Consider the following 24,105-nt stretch of genomic DNA (forward strand, 5'->3'; position numbering starts at 1 on the left):
TAGCACCTGGACTTGCACTTCCAGGCTCTTCGCTGGCACGTTTCTCTGCACTGCATGCCTTCCCCTGCCAGGAAAATTCTCTCAGCAAAATTATGCTCCTTCGTTTTTCTTCAGGCTCAGTCACAGCGATTTGGAAGCCAACGTCAATCAAACAGGCAAGCACAGGAAGGAGCGAGCTCGCCGCCCGCCTTAGCTGCCTCAACAGGCATGAAAGCTCCTCTCACCACCAGCAACCCCAGCGCCTCTGGCATGCGCTTTCTTCAACGGGAAAGTCTGCCTCCCTGGAGTTCAAGCATCCCTGCAAAGAAATAACACCGAGATGCCTTTTATGATAAGCACGACATATGGTAACCGAATGTGTACATTGGGGGTTTTTATTTGTTCTTCAGCACAAGTTCCAAAACAAGCTGCCCTACTTCCCTCCCCGTCCTACAGCTCCTCACGTGGTATTAACCTAACCAAGACAATATTTTATTTTAGCCGCTCTCCTACTAACAGGTAAACAGTTGACACAGCATGCTACAAGTAAAATACGCATGTAAATTACCAAATTCCTTGCTCGCTTTTTACCTCCATTCTTCTTTTCCTCACTTCTTTCTGCTCTAAAGGAGACTGAGGATAGGCAGCCAACCTTTGTAAAGCAATCAGAAAATGACAAAACAGCAACCTGCTGTAAAATACCAGAGGCTGTTCATTTTCCAATACGCACGCACTTTGCGTTACGCTGCGCTGATACTTGCTATTCAAACAGTACAGGTGCAGAGCACTTCTAGCGTTTCAACAGACACTGAAAACGGCCTGAGGCTGCAGGGCGTGGAGGAAGAGTAAATCATGCGTTGCTTTGCTACTTTATTCCTTTTCCTCTCTCCTGGCCAACTTGAGGGCAATAAGGCACACCTCCGAGGGAGCAGAAGTTCTGCTCCTGTCCATGTAGGCAGTTTCTCGCTCACCAGATGGGATTTTCCCACTGTTTCCAAGCCCATCAGGTAGCTGTGGGTTTCATGGCTTTTTCTCCCAAAGCCACAGCCTTGGGAGTCAGGTCATTAAAAATTAATAAAACCCAGCTTTCATGGCAAACACGATCTCAAGGGCATCAGGCCCAACCTCAAGGCCTGGATCACCCCTACTCTGTTTGTCTAATCTGCCCCTTTGAGGATGGCAACCGCAGCCCTCCTGGGCCACCTGTTTCAGTGCTTAGCTATCTGGCGGCAAGCAACTTCTTCCTGTTGCCTACCCCAGATCTCCCCGGTGGATGTCAGCCCCTCCTGTCTGCCACAGGGATGCTCCCTTTGCGGCTGTCCTCACAGGGGCTTACACTTCAGCCTCCACGTGAGGCAACCCCAGCTCCTTCAGGTTCCTCAGAGCTGGGGTCTTCATCATCTTTGGCATGCTTTTTTGGAGTGTCTCCATGTGTGCACCTCTTCCTTCAACTGCCATCTCCAAAGTCGAGTGCCAGTATTTCAGCTCAACTTTGCTTGTTTGACATCATTTCACAGATATACATTATTTTACGGATGATACATTCCCAAATGTTTACCTTTTTCATAATGGTGTAACAACACATCAGAAGAAAGAACAGGCATCTGACCTTAATGCTGACAAAGAAACGCCACAGAACATTACACAAAAAGGCTCGTAAAAGGAATGCGCATTGTTGTAAAAACTCGTAATTATTTGAAAGCAATTTTTGGAGGGAAGGAAACAACATTTCATATTTCTCTGTGGCTGTGCTTGTCACAGTGCAATTACAGCCTTTATCATCTGAGAAGCTATGGATATCCCTCTAAATAGTTAAAACAGAAACAGTAATAAAAAGCCCTGATGAATCTCTACTGTTTAAACCTACGTTTCATCCAGCTTGGCACGGCAGTTCCATCCTTGGTTCCAACCATCTACTCTCTCTGGCTCTTCAGGCACAATCCTACTTCTACAAAGACGTTTACAGAAATTTCTGGGACAGATTTTATTTTAAAAAAAGGTATCTAGGGACACAGTTTTCACAGTATTTGCTTCTCTAGAACTTTTATTTATTTTTAAAAAACCCATGATGTGTGGGCTGAAAGTATTTCAGAAAACATTTTCAGTGAAGACTCATATTTATGCATCAGCATGGTAGTCAATTAGAAAAAGAATAAAGGCTACTTCTTTATAAATAGCTTTTTTTTTTCCCCTGAGAATGTTTTATCTTATAGGAATAGTTACATTAAAAGGAAAAGGTTAACAGAAACCAAAGAGCCAACTCCTCCTTTTGTTTTAAGTAGTTAAAAATCAAACCACTTTATGCACTGGCTGTGGGAAAGTGAGCTGGTCCAGAAGACCGCCCCACCTGGGGGTTTTGCTAGCAGTCTCAGGAGCTGCAAAGCTGTTGACCCAGGCCTGCAGGAGTCAACAAGGCTGGGAAACAACCTCCGTATGCGCCACGGGGCTGGCGCTGCTGCAACTTGAGCTTTCGCAGCCTCTGATGGGTGCAGCATGCTGCCGTGTCTTGGACGCTGCAGAGACTTAAAACAGGAGAACCTCACCATTAACCACTCAGGTACACAGCGATAAGGGAGAGCGTGTTACTTGTTTACTTGGTCTGCAAGCGCAGTATATTAAGGATAAAAATCAACTGACATGTGCAGTATGTTATCAGGCAGGCACACTGCGCTGTACCTAACCATCGCCCGCTCCCCCAGATTGCTTAATCCTGGAGCTCACTTACACTCCTTAAGCAGCACCACACAGCTTTGATTCGCTTTGTGAGATTGCACATAATCCTCTCCCCTCTCAAAACCTTGTTAATAAACAGTTTGGAGACCACAGGGATGACGCAGTACAAACACCTAAATCGACAGATCCGTAAGAGAGCCAGGACCCTGTGGGTCTCACACAAGCAGGACCACTTTCTGTCTGTCCTGCTCAGCCCTCGCCTCGCCACCTCTGCAAAGATCCTAGGTTGGGATTGCTCTCTGTCAACAGGAGCAAAAGGGAGAGTCATGAAAGAGCGAATTGTTTGTGTCCGGGTTAGCAGTGTTCGCTTAAAGATTGATGCACGCTGTGCAGGGCAAACTCAGGCTGCTCTCAGGCTGCACCACCACGATGCCCCAGCGCAGGGGGAGCAGCCCTGCGGGGTCCTGCCGCTTGTCATGACAAAGCAGACGGGCAAAACGGATCATCGTGGCTACAGGAAAGACCATAAATCTGAGCAGAGGAGCACACTGGATGTCCAAAGGACTTTTTTCCCCTCTAACTGTTTTTCTGGGGAAGAGAACATCACAAAGAGATCGACTCGCACGCCTCGCACAGGTTGAGAAACGCCGGGTGTGGAGTGGGTGTGGAGACAAGCAGAAGCATGACCTATCATGTGGCATAACTGGCTGCATCTCTTAATGTGATAGCTTTTGATCGCTTGTGGCCGCCTCCCCAAGACGAAGCAGATGCTCCAGCCACCGGAGAAGATCCGTGACGCTGTGTTACACCACTGGGCAGCTTGTCAAACCCAGAGCCCAAGCATGGGTGGAGAAGTGAGGCCTGTTCTGTTAAAACAGCATACTGGTATGTGTGCATCTTACCTCCCCACAGATTTTCAGTCTCCAATTTAAAAATACAGGAAAGGCCAAACACGACTAAACTGAAGGTCCTTGTAACACATTCGTTTATCTTCAACAAGGGCTAACAGCAGATGGCTAGAGAGTACAGCGAGCCGTCCTGCGCTCCAGCTTCCTGCAAGGTACAGGGCAGGGACTCCCCGAAACAGGAGCAATGTCTCTGCATTTCACAGATTTTTCTAATTACTTTCTGAACTCATACGAATTTTAAGCATTTGCAATATCCTCAAAGCCCCACAGTCCCACTACACTTTAAATGCAGAAGTATCTGCCCTAGTTTTGTTTTGACCCACCACTTGCATGTTTCATTTGATATCCCCAAGCATTTTATTAGAAAACCCAGTAAGGATTACTCCGCATCCACCTACTCCATGTTGCTCATTTTGCAGACCTGCGTCACAGCCACGGTTTCAATTCCAGGGGAAGGAAGTTCGTTGTTTGCTCATTCCAGGTGTTACTCAGCGAGCTCTGATCATTCCTCACACCCTCCTCTGCCCCACAGCCAGCTTACTACAAAACTGCTGAGCAGTATTTAGGGTGCAAAAAGGGTTCCCAACCGCTACAACCCCCGGTATCTTCACCTGAAAGACTGGTTTTGCAGCGCCAGGAGAGGCTGTTTAAGCTGTGCCCAGCTGCAGCTCTGCAGCCAGGAGAGACAGGCAATGCCAGCCTTCACATGGGGCACAGCTAACGGCTCCGCCAACCCCTTGGAGAGAGGAGAGCTCTGATCACCTGCAGAAAAGCTAAGAGGGATACCAACAAAAGGAACAAACCTTCCTTTTGTCAGCTCCTTGGACTAGATGCACCAGCAAAGAGCAGTGCCACTCAGGGAGAACAGCAGCCCCACATGTGTGGAGCTGACAGTCAGGGAAAGATCAGGCACTGAGCGTGGATCTGGGGAGACACGTTCACACCAGCCAAGACATGGAAATTTGTGACCTGTCCAAAACTGCCCCTTTCCCCCTTCAGCAAAGCATCAAGCGGTGGAACGACACGCATTGCCCTAGCACCAACCCAATATCCAACCCCTAACAGTGAGGGGGCAAATAAACACCAACCTTTTCCAGCAGAGCGGAACATCCTCTTGCAGGGAGCGTAACCGCATTGGGGCACAGCGAGTGAAAGCGCGTTCGGACAGCCTGCAGCCTGGACAATGCTCATTCGCTCGCTCCTTGGAGCTCTGCAGCGTGTCCCCACACATCTGACCAAACCCAACTGAATTACCTGTGCCAACGGTCCTGCCTCCTCTCACTCGGAGCCTGCTGGCCGCGCAGGTCAGGGGCACGCAGCTGCACCCGCAAGGAAAAGCTCGAGAAGGTGTAGTTCTGGAGCAATCTCCAAAATAAATAGTGTGACTAATCCCATGTAGGGTTTCTGCAGCAGTAAGAGCTATTTATGAAAGAAGGTATGTTACAGACATCTCACCTAAATTAATATATCCCCTCTCTTCAAGTTCTTTCTTTTTATTACAGCAGAGAAGGGTGTTGTTTGGGGAGTTGTTTGTTTTTTTCAAGAAACTCTCTTTCAAATAGTTTTGTCAGGTGAAAATGAAATGCTTGCTTAGCCTAGCAGGCATGAAACAGCTCCTTTTGGAAAGGCAGATGCTGAAGGGACTGCTGCCTTCTTTGTGCTACATATTCATTTTATTTCTGGGAGGTTTAACTCCGCTCCAGCTCAAAACAGAAGTATGTTAATTTTCTTCATAACTAACCCGAGCACAAACTGCTCAGATGCACAGTACCATCTCAGTGCTCTCGCTGTCATCCGCCTGCAGACACAAATTATCTATAGACCATCTGCAGGGCACTCCAGTCTCGGTTCTGATTTCTCAGCGTGCACCTTTCCTTCCCAGTGCTGCACATCTTCCTCAGCGCTGGGACGTGCACAGATTAATAACATACACCACGGGCCAAGCAGACTTCATTAACTAGATGCTGCGTCGCATGCAAAGGAAGAGGACGAATCTATGAACTTTAACCTGCCAATTTGGTAGTCAGGACCCACAAATGATGATAGTATTTAACACCTCAACTTCATCACCTAGGTGAGCGTAGGACCATCCAGATCCACCTCACCCTTCGAGACCTGGAGCTGCACATAGGTCCGCGCAATAAAGATATGGAAACATCCCTATCCAAAACATAACAAAACCCGGAACAGATAATACTGACCTCACAAGGCTATTCATAGCCAGATGAAAATAGCAGCTAGCTGGAAAGGCTGCTTGTCCATACCTCTTTATCACATATGCTGTCACAATGTACGGAAATCACCTCCTTTTGCTTTACAATGTGTGGACACTTCCCAATACCCTTATTAGTCGAGACAGCTCTTGTAGGGCAGGTCAAAACCAGGAGTAGCATTGTATTAAGAATGATGGATGTGGTCCTGGCACCCACAGTCACACTGCAGTTCCCAATACATGCTGTAGTTAACAGTACCAGAAAGACTTAGCGCCAAAACCACCATACCTGTGCGGAGTCCGTGACCAGCCTCGTGCCTCTCCCTGTCTCATGCTGGAGGATCCAGCCCCGTCCTTGCTCCCATCCGATTTCTTCTGCTGTCAGTACCATGAAATATGCAGAGGTATTGCCATCGCTATTTTACAGGCAAAGCACCGACAGCAGTTGTAACACTCATAGGCGTAATACTACGACATTGGATTGATGTCCTTTACCAGCAGAGAAGAAATAAAAAGCAAACTATAGGATGGTCTTACTCTTTGGGAAGGATGGGCTGAAACCCAGTTTAAAACCTCCTGGGGGCTGGACTGCATCTCCCTGCCCTAAGTTCGGCGCTGCGGCTGCAGCCAGAAAGGGAGCAGCGCGATCCCAGTTTCTACCCAGCGCAGGAGCTTGCCGTTGGTTGCAGCCTGCACCGACCGCAGTCGCCAAGAGAAACTGCAGCCCTGGGCTGGGAAGCTGCGAGCTGATGGGGCTGCTGCGGCAGAAAGGAGCCAGATGTGTGAGTCTCACTTAGACCTGTGGCAGCTTGACTGATGTAAGTGCTCCCTTTCACACACGGACAAGCCCTCAAGGTGCAGTAATACAGATTGCACAAGCCTGCAATCACTCTTTAAGTATCAAATCGCCAGATAACAGCGAGCGCAGTCAGTGTGTAACCTTCACACCAAAATTCAGGTGTTCCTGAGGCAGCCAAGGGCTGTCCTGCTGAAAAGGCACGTGGCTGAACCCAGGTATGTTCTGCCTGTGGCCGCAATCATCACTAACCCTCTTTCTCCCTCTCTGTTCTCACATCTCCCCTCTCACTGTCATGAAATAAATACCTAAAATACCTGCCTTTTGGTTCGCCATTGCGAAGCAAAGCTCCACAGCATCACGAGAGCTCTTCTGAGGTGCATCACCTTCTGTTAATTTGCAATATGCCACTTGTAGCTATGAACTGTCTAGTCCCTCGCAGACCAAGAACAGCTGTGAGCTATGAGAACAGTGAATATATTTAATATAATTGGTTTTTGAAAAGCTATTCCACTAAAAATGCTGTGGCTGCACTGCCTGAAATGATACTTTGTCTGACTTGTCCCAGAGAGAAAAGAGGTCTACTGTTCCTACCCGAAAAAACTCCTAAGCTACTAAGTCATACAGAAATGGCCTGTGGATGACAGACAGCTGATAAGATAAAGAGTAACTTCAAACAAAGCATGCAGTTGTGGTCTCCCAGAGCAGTCCTCATATAAACGCATCTGTTACCATCACACAGGGAACGTCAAGGCCAAATTCTGGCAATGCCAGGCCAGTTCGGTCTCACCAACCTCCAGAATTACTCAAGCTCAACTAATCACAGACTTTGTACAGATTTTTCTCTACTCAGCGAGGCCTGTACGTGACACGATGTGCCATTCCCACCTCAGACACAGCGACGAGCAGCTGGTGCCTACCGATCACCACCACCGAGGGCAGCTTCGGCAGGCCCCGAGGGGCAGGCTGGAAGACAGCAGCTCTGACCCTAGCGATGGCTCTTCGCTCTGATGTGCAACCCAGAACAAAAAGTACTGCTTCAGTTCATTGTAAGCACAGCCTTGGGTGGTTTCTCTCAGTTTCAGTTAGTCTCACATTACACTTTCCAATAAAGTCCAGCATGACGGAAAATCTCAGCTGTTTTATTAAAATCTTTTTTTTTCCTCCTCCTCCCCCTGAGCAGCTTTAGTGAAGGACATCCATTGATCAAGAACGGCCCTGAGATGTTCTTAGGTGCGTAGGAATTGCAGGAATTTGTTAGAGCAAGAAGGTCTCTAGCCCAGCCCCTTGAAAGCAGCCAGTATAAGACACTTTAGAACAACAATACAATGCTAAGCCAAAAAAACGAGTAAAACTCCCCTATTCAGTGAATGTGGGGAATGCATAATTGAGGAAATGCTCCACTGACCACATTAGAAGCAGATGAACTCTGCATATTTGCACTCAGCGTCAGAAACACCACTGCTTCCGACGAAGGTATGAAACCCACAATATTACAGAAGGTTTTGTTAAGGCTTCAGTTTCCTTTTTGTAAAAAAGGATGCATAAGGATTTTTCTCCCTTATGCTTTTCTACCCAATACAATGTAACTGTCACATGAGTAATTATCTGCACTGAACTCTACCCATCTCCTTCGAGCAAGGAACTGCATGGGTGGAATTTGCATTACATACAATTTACTGCCTTTTATCCATTTTTAATTAAATGAACCATCCTACGGTTACCACCTAGGGTAAACAAAAGACTGAGTTTCTCAGTTCTAACCATTATTTCCTAGAGCCAGCATCGCCAAAAAAAAAAAACCCATCAGAGGAGGTGTGACTCAGACTTCTTAAGGTCGATAAGGCCTTTTAGTGGTAATAAACTGATAATCCAACACTTTAGTTTAAATATTTGAGACTTATGTTTATTTCATAGGTGGGGACTGTTTGCAGACCTTGCAGGATGTAGTTCATTGTAATTCTGCAGATTGCCAGAACACAAATAAACAAGCACAGCCGCCTGGGACACCCAGAAAACCTCTAATATCCCATTGAACAAGGATGGCCGTGTCCCAGCTGCAAGAGAGGTTGCCAGTATTTCAGAGACCTTGCTATGTCTGTCACCCAGCCAGCCCCAGCGCAGGCAGGGAGGTTTGGCGGGGGTGAGAGGGAAGCGCTCTCACACCACTGCTAAACGCATTTGGCTTTGGGGCGGGAGGCAGAGGCTTGCGCCGAGGTTTGCGCTAAATCTGCACTTATATCCTCAAGAAAAGGGAGTTTTAAAAGAATTTGCAAGTCCCTGTTTATCAGCCAACAAGACTTCATCCCCACAGCTTAGCTGTGAGCCAGTTTAGAGCTCCTCGTGCAAGTCGTGCTGCGTTTCTACCACACTGACATTTCCATCAGAGAAATATCTTGGTGTCCAGGCTGCCCACTCAGCCAAGGGAGAAAAGTCAAGTTATGTCAGTTTTAAAGAACCCAGCTGTCCTGCCAGCAGTGTTTTTAGATGCCACATGGTATGAAAATTATTCCTAAAAGCACCTTCTCAGCTGTTACACTTGAAAAGGCAACAACAAATACATACATGGTAGTTAAAAGTGAAAAATTAGCAGCTTAAAGCTAGACCACCACAGATGAAGGCTACGTATTTAGACTAACCATCTTCCTGTTCCCATTTGTCACTCACTCATCCTCAGAACCTGGGTATTTTCAAGATGAAAAAGGGAGATGGAAAATAAGTTTTGGCTGAGTTCAAACACAGAAACTGCACGACTGGAAGATAAAGAAAAAAGCAACCACCAATGAGAACTTCTGGCTTTTATTTTTGACCCTAAAAAATATTTGCTGACCTCAACTTTGCTTCCTTCCAAACACAATTTGCCTCCAGTGGTGACGTGTCATAAATAGCTTTCCTGACACCACTTGTTACGCCCCAGTAATACTGCGCTTGCATCACCTGCCCAGCTGTCTGGAGCTGGCTAGGAGCCCTCCGAATCAGAAGCCATTTTGCTAAAAAAAACCCACAACACCTAGTTTTGTAACACAGTGGGAGCTCAGAAGTCAAAAATACATGGTGCCCAATTCCTTTGTACTGCTTTGCCTGCGGAGCTCGACGACACAAGGCAGACCATGGTGCTAAAACCCACGGAAAACCAGTGCTGTTTGTTTAGGAAACTCATATTGAGGGATCCTTCCTTCTGGTCAATGATTATTTTTAAGCCTCAGCCATGCCTGAACGACTCTGAAATAACTCAAAAATGGAACGAAGGTAACTGCAAAACAATGGGATGCATCCCATCATGCTTAAAATTAGGTATATATTTGGAAGGTATCATTTCCTCCAGCATTTAGGAAAAGGAAAGTTTTGGAAACAACATTCTAAGAAATAATATCCTGATCTACAGTTTCTAGTTAGTGATGCCAAAACACAGAGGGGCTATGTCCAGAGTCTGGGGTCAGCCCCGACATTATGAAAGGGGAAAAAATGAAGCTCAAGTCCATGCCTGATTTGGGATCTCCACCTTCTTTTCTGATTTCCAAGCCCGTGCTGAGGCCTGGATTGGTCTGTGCTGTGCCTGGTTTGAGTACAGAAACGAACTACGCTACAATTTTAAATAAAGCTGTTTTACTTTGTCACCCTGAGATACAGTGAAAGGAAACTGCAGGGAGAGTAATCCCATTACTGAAGCTGCAACTTCACCTTCCGTCATAGCTCTTGATCCATCAGAAAACAAATTCATACATGGGAATATTTTCTAATAAACCAGCCACTTTCCTTCCTGGAATAATGCAACTTCCCAAGGCAAACACAACCTCAGTCATTCATTTATTGGAGCCATGTATGTGCTCTAGGAGTTGGATGACTTGAGTGGGACAGGAGGTATCTCTGGCAGCACTTGTTACCCACAATAAGAAAAAAACAGCACCCACTTCCACTCTCTGTCCCCTGCAGTACTCAGAGTTAGGTGAAAGATCTTGTATTTAAGTCTTCCCAGTGATGTACAACACCCACAGATGTGAGGAGGCTAATACTACCAGAGATGGGCAATCTGAATCCACAGGAAAATTAATTACTTAAATAAATCTGATGCCACACTAATTTCATCACAAAGGCACAGTTCTCACATTTGTTTTCTCTACAGGAGAATGTTACAGTAGGTTAATTAACTGCAGGCATGGCTATAAACAGATGTGCTTAAACTAGCACAAATCTGCATGGGGATATGGGCTGTCATTTAGTTTAGCTCAAGATAAACTTTACCTAAACTCAAGTGAGAAATTGAAACACAGATTGCACCAATTTAATTAAATCACTAAAAATAAAATCAGTTTCAGATGATCATCTGGTACCACTTTCTTGCACAGACAAGGTGTTTCTTCCATCTGTGCAGCTCCATAAATACTTAGCAAATCTTGCAGGGAGGTGGGGAAGACAGAGTTTTTGGGCAAGAATAACAAGATCACCTGTACTGTTGAACAACGCAGTTTTATTTCTAGGTCCTCAAGCTGAATAAGATTTGGAGCTTTTACATGAACAGTGACAATTACAATTCTGCCCAGACATTACTGTATGATGATACTGTCATGTAAAATGCACATTATACTGCAGAGGGTTCTGATGTCTGCCCATGTCTGCGAGAAGGCAACAGCTTGGGCTGAACCTGCTGAAGTGACAAAAGCTTACTCCAGCAGACACCCAGAGCAGCTCTCCGCGGGTGAGCTTCGCTGAATTGCAGTTCCCCGATCCTGCCTGTTTTCTCCCCTCCAAGATGAACTGTACCATTAGGTTTAACTTGCAAAAAGGTAACTTGATTTTGATTCAAGAGTCACTAATAGGCACTTGCTTCTCACTGCAGCTTTACTGCCTGTTGATCCCCCAGGATAGCTATGTACTCCTTCCAACTTTGTTGCTAACATTTACCATTGTTCTTCCACACCCCCCCCCACCCCCATCTCTGAAGCACAGATAACAATATTGATTTAAACCCAATCAAAGCGAGCCTGCTGTACAATGAATGCTTTGTCCATGTTGTGCCATACCGTGGCAAGGGCTGTCTCCTTCCCTGTGATGGAGGCCCATTAAAGGGACATGATTTATGAGTTCAGGAGGAAAAAACAAGTTTGTACTTCAATAACAATTCGTGCAGGAGAGCAGAAGCTTGGGTCCCCCCACAGACCTTCTCAGATATTCTGCCAAAGGTGGAACAAGGAAGGAGAGGAGGGGAAGAGTAAAGGATATGGGCTCAGCCCTCACAACCAACTGATCCTTGCCTGCTGACACCCTTACAGAAGTTTCACAGTGGTAGGACAGTAGATCTCCACCATCCTGACCATACCCTGTGGTCTGCCCTGGGGGCAAAGACATGGGGGGCACAGAATGGCCTATAACGTTGCTGGGGAGGATTGCCAACTATTTCATTTAAAAATTATTCACTGCCAAAGAAATCCAAGAAAGACATAATAAACCAAAAAGCAGTGGCCACAGGTTACCATAGCCTATACAACAGCATTGATCACACTAGAGAGCTGGCTGCAAAGGGAGCAGAAATTAATAAATACTGCTCTTGTTGCCATGCTAACCATTTACAACAATGAAGCATGAATAAGGAAGTATATTAAACCAGGATGGAGTGGGGGGCAGCTATGGAAATACAGACAAAACAGCAGGAGAAATCACAGAGAAGCGACACTTCATGTTCCAGGTTTTCACAAGTAACTTAGAAAAAGTGGGGAAGCAATAACAAACAGTATGCTGTAAAGCATCAGAAGTACACCTTATTTTGGAAGATCTTCCTCTTTTTCCAACAGTTTTTTATGTCCGATTTTCTCTACGACACAGCTGCATCTTCGGTCTGGTAGCTGTCTGAAAACCAGCAGCCACCTCCCAAACTTCTTTTTAATAGACACCACAAAACCACTATGACTAGTCGCAAAAGGCCTTGACAACCCAATTCGCCAAGGTGAGAGAAAAATACACTTTTATTTGGGTAACAGCCGGCAGCCCTGCCCAGGCTCGTAGCTGTGGCGCCCCAAGCCGAGGCAGGGCCCCGCCAGCCTGGTGCGGCACAGGGCCCCGCCGCCGGCCCTGAGCCCCAACCCGAAGGGCAGCACAAGGCAGGGACACCCCCCGGCTCGCTCCGGTGCCGTCGGCCCCGGGTGACACGGTGTGCCCGCTGGGCCAGACGCTCTCCTCACGCAGAGCTGCCGCTCCCGCACCTGCGGCCGCGCTCCCCGCCAGCACCGCCGCTCCCCGCCCCACGCGTCGAGGCCTGCCCGCTGTGTGCCCTGCCCGGGGGCTGCGCGCCGGCAGACCCCACGCTGCCACCCGCCTCGGCGGTGTCCCACGCCTCCACCGCTCCTGCTGCGGGACCACGCGTGCCCGGCACAAGGCCGTGCAGCTCCCGCCGACGGCAGGACCCCCGTCCTCCACCTGGAGGCGGGGGGGGACGGACGGGACCCGGGCCAGCCCAGGGAACCGCGGGCCCCCCCGGGCATGGCTGGCTCCGGCGGCTGCTCGCTTTGCTACCAGCCCTGCGGCTGCCCCCGCCGCCGGAGCGGGAGGGAGCAAGCGGAGCGGTACCTCAGCCGTCATCTAACCGCCTGCCGTCGCGGGCGGAGGGAGAATTCTGGCTGGCGCCGCCGGCAGGCACCGGTGCGCGGGACGGCCCCGCCGGGAGGTGCCGGGGCGCCCCGTCCCGCGGCCGAGCCTGGGACACGCCGAGCATCCGCGCACGGACCCGGGGCGCTCGCACCCGCCGCCCCTGCCGGGCCCGGCCCGGGGGCTGCACTCCCGCCCCCCACGGACGCCGGGACGGAGCCCAGGACCGACGGAGCCCCCGGCGGCCCTTACCTGCCCTCGGCGGCGTGGGGCGGCCGGCCGGGGCGGGGCTACGGCCGGGGGGGCGGGGCTATGCCCTCGGGGGGCGGGGCCGTGCCGGACCCGGGCGGCAGCACCGCGGAAAACCCGGCCCGGAATGCCGAGCGGCGAGAGCAGGAACCGGGGCGGGCGGGATTCAGGCGGGGGCTTCAAGCAGGTTAGCGTGGGGTAGGGGACAGTTTGGGGTTGGGGATTCTTTCAGTTTTCCCAACTATAGTTTTTCCTTATTTTATATTTTGGTTTGTAAAGACAAGGTAACTGGTCCCACCCTTGGCACAGCCAGGACAGGACCCGCCTCAGGAAGGCAAGGTGTTCGGAGAGGTGCAAGGTGTTAGGAGAGGCACAAGGTGTTGGAGAGGCACAAGGAGTTGGAGAGGAGTAAGGTGTTAGGAGAGGTGTAAGGTGTTAGGAGAGGTGTAAGGTGTTAGGAAAGGTGTAAGGCGTTAGGAGAGGTGTAAGGCGTTAGGAGAGGTGTAAGGCGTTAGGAGAGGTGTAAGGTGTTAGGAGAGGCACGAAGTGTTAGGAGAGGTGTAAGGCGTTAGGAGAAGTGCAAGGCGTTAGGAGAGGTGTAAGGTGTTAGGAGAGGTGTAAGGTGTTAGGAGAGGCGCAAGGCGTTAGGAGAGCAGGCGTAGGCAGCAGCATTGCCCATTACTCCCAGCACTCTGCGTGAGGCAGCCCCATGGCACGGAGCAGCCCCGCAGCCGGACCACGCAAAGCAGCGCCTCGAGAGCCGCCGGCCTGCTCATGGCTCCCAGGTGTCTCCTCTCAGGATGGCAGGGCTGCCTGCTTCTGAAACAAAACCTGTCCCTCTCCCCTCAACCCGTGCCTGAGGGCTAATGGAGCAGGATGCTGGGAGCCAAAGGGTACTCCAGTCTTTAACTCGGGCAAGTAATGAAGAGTGACACCCCCCACCCCCAAGCCCCTGTTCAAACCTGAGCCAACAAAAATTAAGCTCTGAGTTAGGATTTGAAGGTACATTCCCAGCAATTCCAGTTTATTTGGATTCTTACATCCCTGCTGTTGACCTCTTCAAGGTATCTAGACCCATGATGCTGCCCTCCATCCTCAGTGCCCCACCAGTCTCCGTCCCCTCACGTCCATGCACAGCCACCGAGAAGAGAGACACAAGGTACACGATCTTAAGCAGGGAGAAGAAATCACGAGGCTTCCGGAGACGTGGAGAATGCCCCTACCTTGCTAACTTGGGCCATGGTGCTCTACAATGCTCCAGGGCCACATTAGGGAAAAAACCAGTACAGCCCTGGAAGGATTTAGCATCCAGGCAAGCAAAGGGCATGGAGAGCGACGTGCAGCTATTTGCAGTACATGCTGTCCTGACCAGCTGCAGATACGGCAACTCCCACAGTTTTCACCTTCTACAACAGATAAGGCTGAAGCAAGACTAGTCATGCTTTCTGCTAAGTGTTTGCCTGCTACACACAAACTCTTTTACATGACTGTCCCTATTTTAAAAACGGGGAGATGAAGGACACAAAGTGAAGCACCTTGCCCCAAAGTCCAGTTTGTCCCCAGCGGCACCACTGATGCACTCACGAGCTCCAGACCTGAGACAAAACCTGTTGGTCTGCCCAACAACGTGCTGCTCTCAGGTGATCCTCAAGTGCCTCTGCAAGCCTGAGCCCCTAAACAATGGGATTAAAGCATTTTTTTGAAAAGAGGGACATGAAAGAGGTCAGGACATGGGAATGTTTGTATTGGAATATTTGCTTTCGGATTGCAAATGCTGATTTCCAGCTGCAGTAAACCAGAATCACTCTAATGATCTCAATTAGCTGAGATAAGTTTGGTGACAGTTGTGCATTTCCTCCAGCTCAGGCAAACCGAGAACTGAAGAACCAGAGACAGCTTTGCCGATGGCCTTCAGCTCCTTGGCTTACTCTTCTCAGTGGTGCCTTTAGGCTATAAAATTTGCCTTTGAAGGCAAATAGCCAGAGTCTTGCTCCTGACCCTACCATTAACTTCATGTAGTGCCACAGAAATTACTTAACTTTTCTGTGTCTCGGCTCCGGCCAACGGCAGTAACACTAAAGCCCATTGAGCTCAGTAAGAGCACTGTGTTATTCCTGTAACTTGGCTTGGATGCTCAGAATCCATTTTGGGGTTTCAGCATCAAATTAATCAGTGCAAACTGGATTCTGCAACTGTGGGAAGAATTTTGATATAAGGATTCAGTAGAGTATAATATTGCTTGGATTTACAGCCTGTGCTTTCACATTTTTTATCCAGCTACCTTAAACCCTGGCCATTATAGCCTATGCCTAATGGCGGGTGTAAAACAACAACCCTACAGCATGCAGTAAACTTCAGAAGTGATAGAAAGTGTCCAAACATCATTATGAGTTTGAATTTCTGGATGCTGGAGAGTCAATGCTTCTGCATTAAGTGGAGGAAGGAACAACAGCTTAGTAAACATTTTATTTCTGGCCAGTCCTGCTCAGTGATAGAGAAAAATGTGACTTACAAGTGAGTAAATATAGTCACATGGGGACAACTTTACAACAGGCTGTAAAATTAGTGAAGACATGCATTTCATTACTGTAGCCAGCTACTTCTATGCTTTTCTTGTCTTCATGAGAACAACTGAAAGAAGCCACGTAAAACACTAAAATAGTAGGCAGAGGTGGGAAAAAACTTGATTTACTTGCTGATCTCTATTTAAGCTTTTATGGTCTGTATCCTAAAATGAACTGCTGATTCAAGTCTAAGGTTTGGGCTATTAAGCTTAAAATACTGGGAGGTACTCTTGAGTCTGGGAGATGCTGATTGCTGCCTGCCCTTACAAGTCAGTGAGCATCTCTTGTGATCAGCTGGCCCACGTGATGATGTGCATTACAGATGATACTGCCCACGTGCATAAACCTCCGTGCCTGGGAAAGGAGATCAGACATCCTTGAGCTGGACCAGTGTCTCTCTCTGTGGGGCTCATTGAGGATTCCCCACTGCCCTGGAGTGCACAGCCCAGAGGGGAAAGCAGGGAGAAAAGGGGACTTGGGACTGTTTAAGCTCTCAGTAGGTTTTAAAACAGCCTTGGGCTTGCCCCCAGACACCAGTGCTTCTGCAATAACCCTTAGGCATTACTGCTCTGCCAGGGGTCTGTCTCTGGTGGCGCTTCCTCCCCTTGTGCTGCGGTTGAAGTGACGAAGTCTGTCAGGTCTGGCTAGGATGGAGTTAACTTTCCTCCTAGTATAGTACTGTGCTGGTGCCTAGAAAGGTGCTGATAACACACCGGTGTTTTGGCTACTGCTGAGCAGGGCTCCACAGCACCACGGTGTCTCCCCAACACTCCCCCCCTCACCAGTACGCTGGGGGTGGGCAAGATCTTGGGAGGGGACACAGCCAGGACAGCTGACCCAAACCGACTGAAGGGATATTCTATACTGTATGATGTCTGCTCAGCAATAAAAGCCAGGAGAAAGGAGGAGGAGGAGGTGAGGGCATTCACTGTTACAACATTCGTCTTTTGGATCAACCGCTATGCCCACTGAAGCCCTACTTCCTGGGAGGCGGCTGGACATCGTCTGCTGATGGGAAGGAGAGAATATATCTTTTGTTTTCCTTCGCTTCCACATGTGGCCTTTGTTTTTGCTTTATTAAACTGCCTTATCTTGACCCACGAGTTTTTTCTGTCATATTTTCTCCACACACACTCCCCACACATATCCTGCTGAGGAGGGGAGTGATAGAGCAGCTTGGTGGGCACTTGGTGTCCAGCCAGGGCCAACCCATCACACCAAGGTTTGTTCATTCATGTTCCAGCAAGGGAGAAAAGTCCCTCAAAACCTACACAACTTTCCAGAGTACAATGCGTGACTCCTCTCTAGATCAGATGCACCTTTAACTTGGATGAACAGTCCTTTTGTTACCTCGCCTACGTTGGGACCCCAGTAAGTACAGCCATAAGACAACTCGTTGTTCTCAGTCTTTTTCTTTCTATGCAATCCTTTTTCTTAACTCAAATCCCATTAAGCCTAGGGTGTTTTCAGTATTTTTAGCTGTGACTTTCAAAAGGCTGCCAAAAGATAGCTGAAAAGTATATAGCAGTGTGATTAATGCTCTCAGCATTTTTTCATGATTCGGCTCAGTGTTAAAGGCACCTAAATGTGGCAGCATGACAAAATCACCAGCAACTATTTCATCGGGAGTTTTCATTCAAATTTTTGGTACCCCAATGGGTCTCTGTAACTTTCCTCCCCAGCTACATAACTGCACTGCTAAAATAACTGGGAGCACCAAGGGAAGAACACGGTGCTTGTAGATACCATTTACTTCCCACTGTCTTGTCACAAAAATATTATACTGGGAACAAACTGCCTCTCAGTTTTGTTTACTGGGTGTTAAAATTTAAGTTTACAGCATGCCAGAATAAAGAAACAGATAAAAATCCTCTGTCCGTTAGTGCAAATGCTCCATCAGCAAGCTATAAACATAAGTGCAGACTCCAAAAGAGAAAAAAAAAAACAATAAATGTGTGTATGAGCAAGAGCCTACTCACATCTGCAGGAACTGTGAATCTAGGACTGAACAGGTACAGAATAGCAACGTGCCTCTTCAGTCACACCCCTTGCAAGCCTGCTGTATGTCTGTCTTGGTTAGAGAAGGAGTCACGTAACAGCCAAAATCCAGCAAGTAGAATTCAGTGCAGGTTGACTGAAGCTACATGGACCTCATCCAGCTTAAACCAGCTACAAACCTGGCCTTATTTTACTTGGCACCGTGGACTTCAATTTCTACTGATGAAAAGCCGAGCTGTTTGAATTGAAAACTGAGGCTCTTTGTCCTTTCCACTCTAAGGTATAAATCTGTATTTGTTGGCAGCGAGAACTATGAAAGATTTTTGATACTGTCCTGCTCAGCACTGCTAGCATTGTAAGATTTTTTAATTATTATTATTTAATAACAGTTTTAAAAGAGAAATTGGCTCATGTTTCAGAGAACTTTCTGAGAGGCTTACAAATCATGTGGCCCAAGTCATGGGAAAGATGTTACTAATTGCTTACAGCAAAGCCAACAATTTTCCTAAGGCCACATCCATCCCAACTACCAGTGACAGAGGGGGATGGCAAAGTGCACGCAGCCACCCATGGCTCGAGCAACAGGAGGGGCTTGAGTCTGCACCCAGTTACTGGGGCAAGGTCCAGACTCATAGCTGCAGTGAGAAGAGCTGGTTACGAGAGGTGAGGTTTCCCTGTAGAAAGGGAGGAACACAGGCACCTGTAGAGATGAAGCACCCCATCCTACAATAGGTGAGGAAGAACACGGACCTCCTTCCTCAGGTGCCTCATCTTCTTTCACTGCCTGCATAAGGAACTGAAACAATATGGCCAAGCAGTCCCCCTTCGAAACGAGGTAAGTAGGGTCTGATCCCAAACCAGACTCCTTTGAGACCACCAGAGGGGTTTAAGGCCTATTTCATTCCGGTGGCCAGAAAGCCAAGTAACCTTGCAAAACCTGGAGGGCGCAAGGAAAATCCTTCTGGAAAACAGACCTACAAGCCTGAAACCTCTAACCATCTGTCAAGACTGATATTGATCAGTGTTAGCAGAGGAAACACGTGAGAGTTTACACATGCATGAGATAACACAGCACTGATTGTACACTGATACATACTGCTGTGGTTGCAATACATAGATGTGTGGACATATGTGTTTAGGTTGAGGGCAGTGCTATAACAGAGTGAAACCATCACAGAAACGAAAACACTACGCAGCTGCTCTTACCGCCACTGTTGCTCCAGGTTTGCTGTGCTGAACTGAGGATTTGGGCTAGACATCTGGTGCCTATCGCAAAAAGCATCCTGAGAAATCTGTTCTCTGGCTTCCAAGACACACAGTAACTCAGCTTACAGCAGAAGACAACATGGAGCAGAAGGTGACTTCTCAGAGAGACACAATTAGCAAAGGTTTACCATTTTCAGACAGAAACGTCCTGTTGATGGTTAAGTGACACTGCCTGACATCTCTTCCACACACTGTCCCACCCCTGCCCTCTGGATGCTCTGCATGCTCCCTTCACATCAGCAGGAAGCCATCAGAAGTACATGTTTGCTCCTAACTGGCTTTAAAAATGCACTATGTTGTAAGAGGAAATAATACAGCCTCTCCTGTTGGGAACACATCCTGGCATGCCTTTAAAAACAAGCAAACAATAAATCTTCTTTCATACAGAGGTTTCTTTGAAATACTAGTGAGTTTGCTGCCCTCTGGCCGTCCAAATCACATTTTAAAACTGTATTTCTCTTTGGTTCTGACAGGGTGTCCTACACTGCAGCATGGTACCACACAAGCAAAGGTAAGACAGAGGTGAAGCTGTTTGCAGGATACAAAAAAAGGAGTAGATGTTTCTCCACTTAATGAGAATATCTGCAATTACATTAGCCTGCAAGCGAACAAACTCCAGTGAATAAAAGTGAAGAACAGAGTTACCCACAACGAGGTTTTAAGCCACCAATGTACACAAAGCTTTTGTACTGCAAAAAAAGGTATCAAAATAGGCCATTTGCTTAACATGCATGGAATAAAACAGGACTCTGCCAGAATTTTATATTATTAAAACACAAAAAAATGCCTAAATGCATTATGCTGATATTTGCTTAGAGGAAGTATTGCTTTTGCTGTATTTGCCTTGAGGGACTACTGCTCAAAATGAGTTTGCTTACAGGAACGAGATCACAAAAATAGCATTTTCTAAGGAAACAGGAAAGATTTGCTGCATGTTCTTTGGAAGTGCAAATTAAGCTGCTACAACACGCGATAACACATTTAAGGCATATAAAAAAATGTCACATGGATTTATGCTCAATCACAAATAAACAAGTTATTTTTCATCGTCAAGAGCCAGCCCTTGTGACGAACTCCCACGCAATTTATGTTTATCCCTTTATTCAGTCCGTGTTCCAAAAAAGGAAACATTTGCAAAAATGCAAGTAGTCTATGAATGGCATTTGAACTGCAAGAGATTATATTATTCAAATAAATTTCTTCCTAGAAATTATCAACTGACAACTATATTATTATTATTATTATTAATAACAACAGCATAATGTTGAAATAGAAAAATCAGGAAGAGGCATTGTCCTGGCTGGCTTTAAAGTCCAAACTGCAAGAAGCTGCTAATAGTTTTTAATCCCTTCTAAAGGTATACGATGACATATTCATGGTAGCTGTGTGCTTCAGTAGGGCCATACTTTTTAAAAATAAAATTATGTATGTAAATATTTGTTTCTGGGTCTTTGCTCTTTTAGGGTATATCTGGAAGTATTTTAAGATTTTTCCATGCAACCAAAAGGATAGAAACAGCCTTTCCTTAAAGAAAGAGCAAATATAAACTGACCTTTCATGTCATTATTCCCCACCGCCACACCCAGAGGGATTTAGAGGAAACCATTAATTACTACATGATCCATGATAAATTTGACAATCCTGGTGCACCTTAGGTCAATATCTCCCTTATGCAACATATTATCACGATAAAACAGAGGCTAACCAGCAGCTTTCTACAGCACGTGTGCTCAGTGGTGTCCTCCTCTCCCCTGGACCTCAGCCCTCCTTCCACAGCCGCACGCACGTGGCTGACTTTGACTTCAACGCCGCAGCAGTCTCGCTGACGCCACAGGACTAAAAATCAAGGCTGCAAATAATCGTTTGCAAGGTCAGGGTCTTGCTGTCCCAGGAAGGCACTTTAATTACATGTAATTACTGCTAGCAATGTACAACCACTCTAATCCATCTGCTACAGGTCAGTTGTCAACCGGGGTGTGACCTGACTCCCAAAATCACAGTGAACCATAAACAGCTTTTTCTAGAGATGCAAAGACAGTGACCGTGACGGATGCCAAATGAAACAGTCCCAGCTGGATACATGACATTAACCTGCAGAACGAAAAGGGGCAGAATGAAAAGCTAACGCTAATTCAATACCGGTCACATCACCAGTGCCAACAGGTAAGTCCCTGAGCCAGGTTTTAAGCCATTATTTCTTTCTGGGGGCTGTCTGCTTATAGAATTGGAAGCTTTTCAGCATTTCATACGGGCTCCAAGAACATATCACTTTACTTACTGAACACTATAGAAAAGGCCACCCAGTAGGAATTTTACATCATCTCTGGCACAGAAGTGATACTCAGTGTTTGGGGAGGAATAGAGCAAATAGAGCCCCGCTGCACTTCTGATAATTTTACAAAGCAACCTGATTTTTTGGGGGGAAGTCCGCACAAGCCTGTGGCTTTTTCCTTTTGAGAGCCTGGGAACCACTGTGCAGTTTACAGATCAAGATTGTTGCAGTAAGTCAAGTGCTCTGAAGCCACACAGGCGAGGAGGAGCCCGGCTGGGCGAGCGGAGCTGCCTGCCGGAGAGGGGCTGGCGGGCAGCACCCCAGGTGCCCACGGGCACAGGGCCCCACAGGGCAGCACCGCACGGTGCCCAGGGCTCTCAGCACCCACCAGCCTGGCCCGGGAGAAGCCAGCCGCGACAAGGGAGCAAGGTCGTGGCCACACGCAGCAAACGGGCAGGACGCAGCCTGGCTGTAGGCAGCAGGAGCCAAGCGTGCTCCTCGCCCGAGGGAGCTGGACTGCGGGGCAAGGGCTGGCGTGCAGCGTGCCACAGCTACCGGCCACGGATCAGCGGTTTCTCCACCAACGGGACATGTTTGCACAGCTGCAAAACCCTGCTGCCGCGCGTGAAGGCGTGACAGGGAGGTAACTGTGCCAGGCCAGGCTGCCCCGCTGCTTTTATTAGCTCATTTGAATCAAATGGCCATGTACGACTGGCTTAGACCAGGCTACACCCTACACACTATTAAGATTCATGTGTTTTTCAGATGAGGCCATCTGAGTGATTGCTTTCCCAGCTGCTCCCACGATGTACGGGCTGCTGACAGTGTCATTTTCCATTACTTCCCTCCAGTTTGCAACTCACTGCCTGCTTGATCACCGAAGGATAACAAGTGCTTCCAAAGAATTTGAACTGCTAATACACAGTGTGTAACAAAGCTGCCGGGCGACAGGATCTGAGTCCCGATCAGCTGATGAATAGCTCCGGCTGCCTGCCACAAGCAAATCAAAGGCATGACAAAAAAGCACTTAGGTTTATCTCAGCTGGTCTTCCGCACTGTTTTTTATTCAGGATATCTGATCCTCTGCTTGACAACTTCATTACATCACACCACTGCACTGTCAAACTCAGTGTAATTAAAATAATTAAGACAACTCTAATGAGATTATTAACAAAGCAGGATAGGAAGCATCATATCATTCTTCCTGAGCATTAAAACCAACGAAACAAACAACCCACTCCCTGGGAATCAAAAGGAGAAGTCTCATCAAAACCAGACACTAAGAAAGCGGTTGCTCTTAGTTCACTTCACATTAGCTTGCTCACCTTAACATACCGCAGCATTTCCAAAGCACTGTCCAGCTTTGGGGAATCTGGAGTCTCCCAAGGAAAACACCCCATCACATCCCACCTGGAGGAGCTGGTGCTGGAGCAGTGGTGGGAAGCTGGCTGCCAGCAGGCAGAGCCAGGCTCCAGCCACTGCTGGGGACACCATGGCATGCACGCCAGGAGAAAGGCAGCTGAGGGAAAACAAGTTACGCAACCGCTAATTAATAATTAATGGCATGTACAATTATTATTCCGCCTCCCCAAGAAAAAGGCCATGCAGTCTCACTGAATTTAGGCTCCTTCAGAGGGCAGTCGAGTTGCAGAGCCTGGATGTGGGAAGAGTTTCTCCCAGAAACTTCAGTTCCCTCTGGGGGCCAGTGATGTGAAGTGAAATGAAAAGGATCAGCACCCAGGCAAAACTCGGGCAGGCAAAGCAACGCTGACACCAGAGGCTGCTTTAGTCTCTTTCCCAAGCTGGAGCATTCCAAAAGCAAAGAGATTTCAGCAATTCCTCCCTACTTGGAGTAGGAGCAGCTGAGGTCAGCGCTAAGGTCTCTATGTCCAAGCATTTCCTTGAAACAGTGAGAATTAAAAACTAGCTATTTTTTTAAATAAAGAAGGAGATTACCTTGTATTCATTTGACAGCGTGAATTGGTGTGTTTGAAAAGCACCAAACACTAACGTCATTTTAACATCTATCCACCTAAACCCTCCATTTCAGAGACGGCAGAAGCAGGTGGAAAGCATAGAGTTCAACGCAATTGCATGAGTTTTATGCCAGGTTTTAATTTGGCACAGTAATCCTAAAATTACATTATCATAGCTGTTAAATCAAGGAGGCACAATACAAATGACACAGTTATATGCACTTTTAAGCTGAAGGCATTTTTCATTTTAGACAAGTACAATAAATGCTGCCAAACTCAAGGAACAGAATCACTTAACAGCTTCAGAAATTGTTAACCTATTGTCGTGGTTTAACCCCATCTAATAGCTAAGCCCCACACAGCTGCTCGCTCACTCCCCCCATGTCAGTACAGGGGAGAGAATCAGAAGGGTAAAAGTGAGAAAACTCGTGGGCTGAGATAAAGACAGTTTAGGTAAAGCAAAAGCTGTGCACACAAGCGAAGCAAAACAAGGGATTGATTCACCGCTTCCCATCGGCAGGCAGGTGTTCAGCCATCCCTGGGACAGCAGGGCTCCGTCACACGTAACGGTGACTTGGGAAGGCAAACACCATCACTCCGAATGTCCCCAGCTTTGTATGCTGAGCACGACAT

Source organism: Leptosomus discolor, chromosome 9 (genome assembly GCF_034619465.1).
Source record: "Leptosomus discolor isolate bLepDis1 chromosome 9, bLepDis1.hap2, whole genome shotgun sequence".
NCBI classification, from domain to species: Eukaryota; Metazoa; Chordata; class Aves; order Leptosomiformes; family Leptosomidae; genus Leptosomus; species Leptosomus discolor.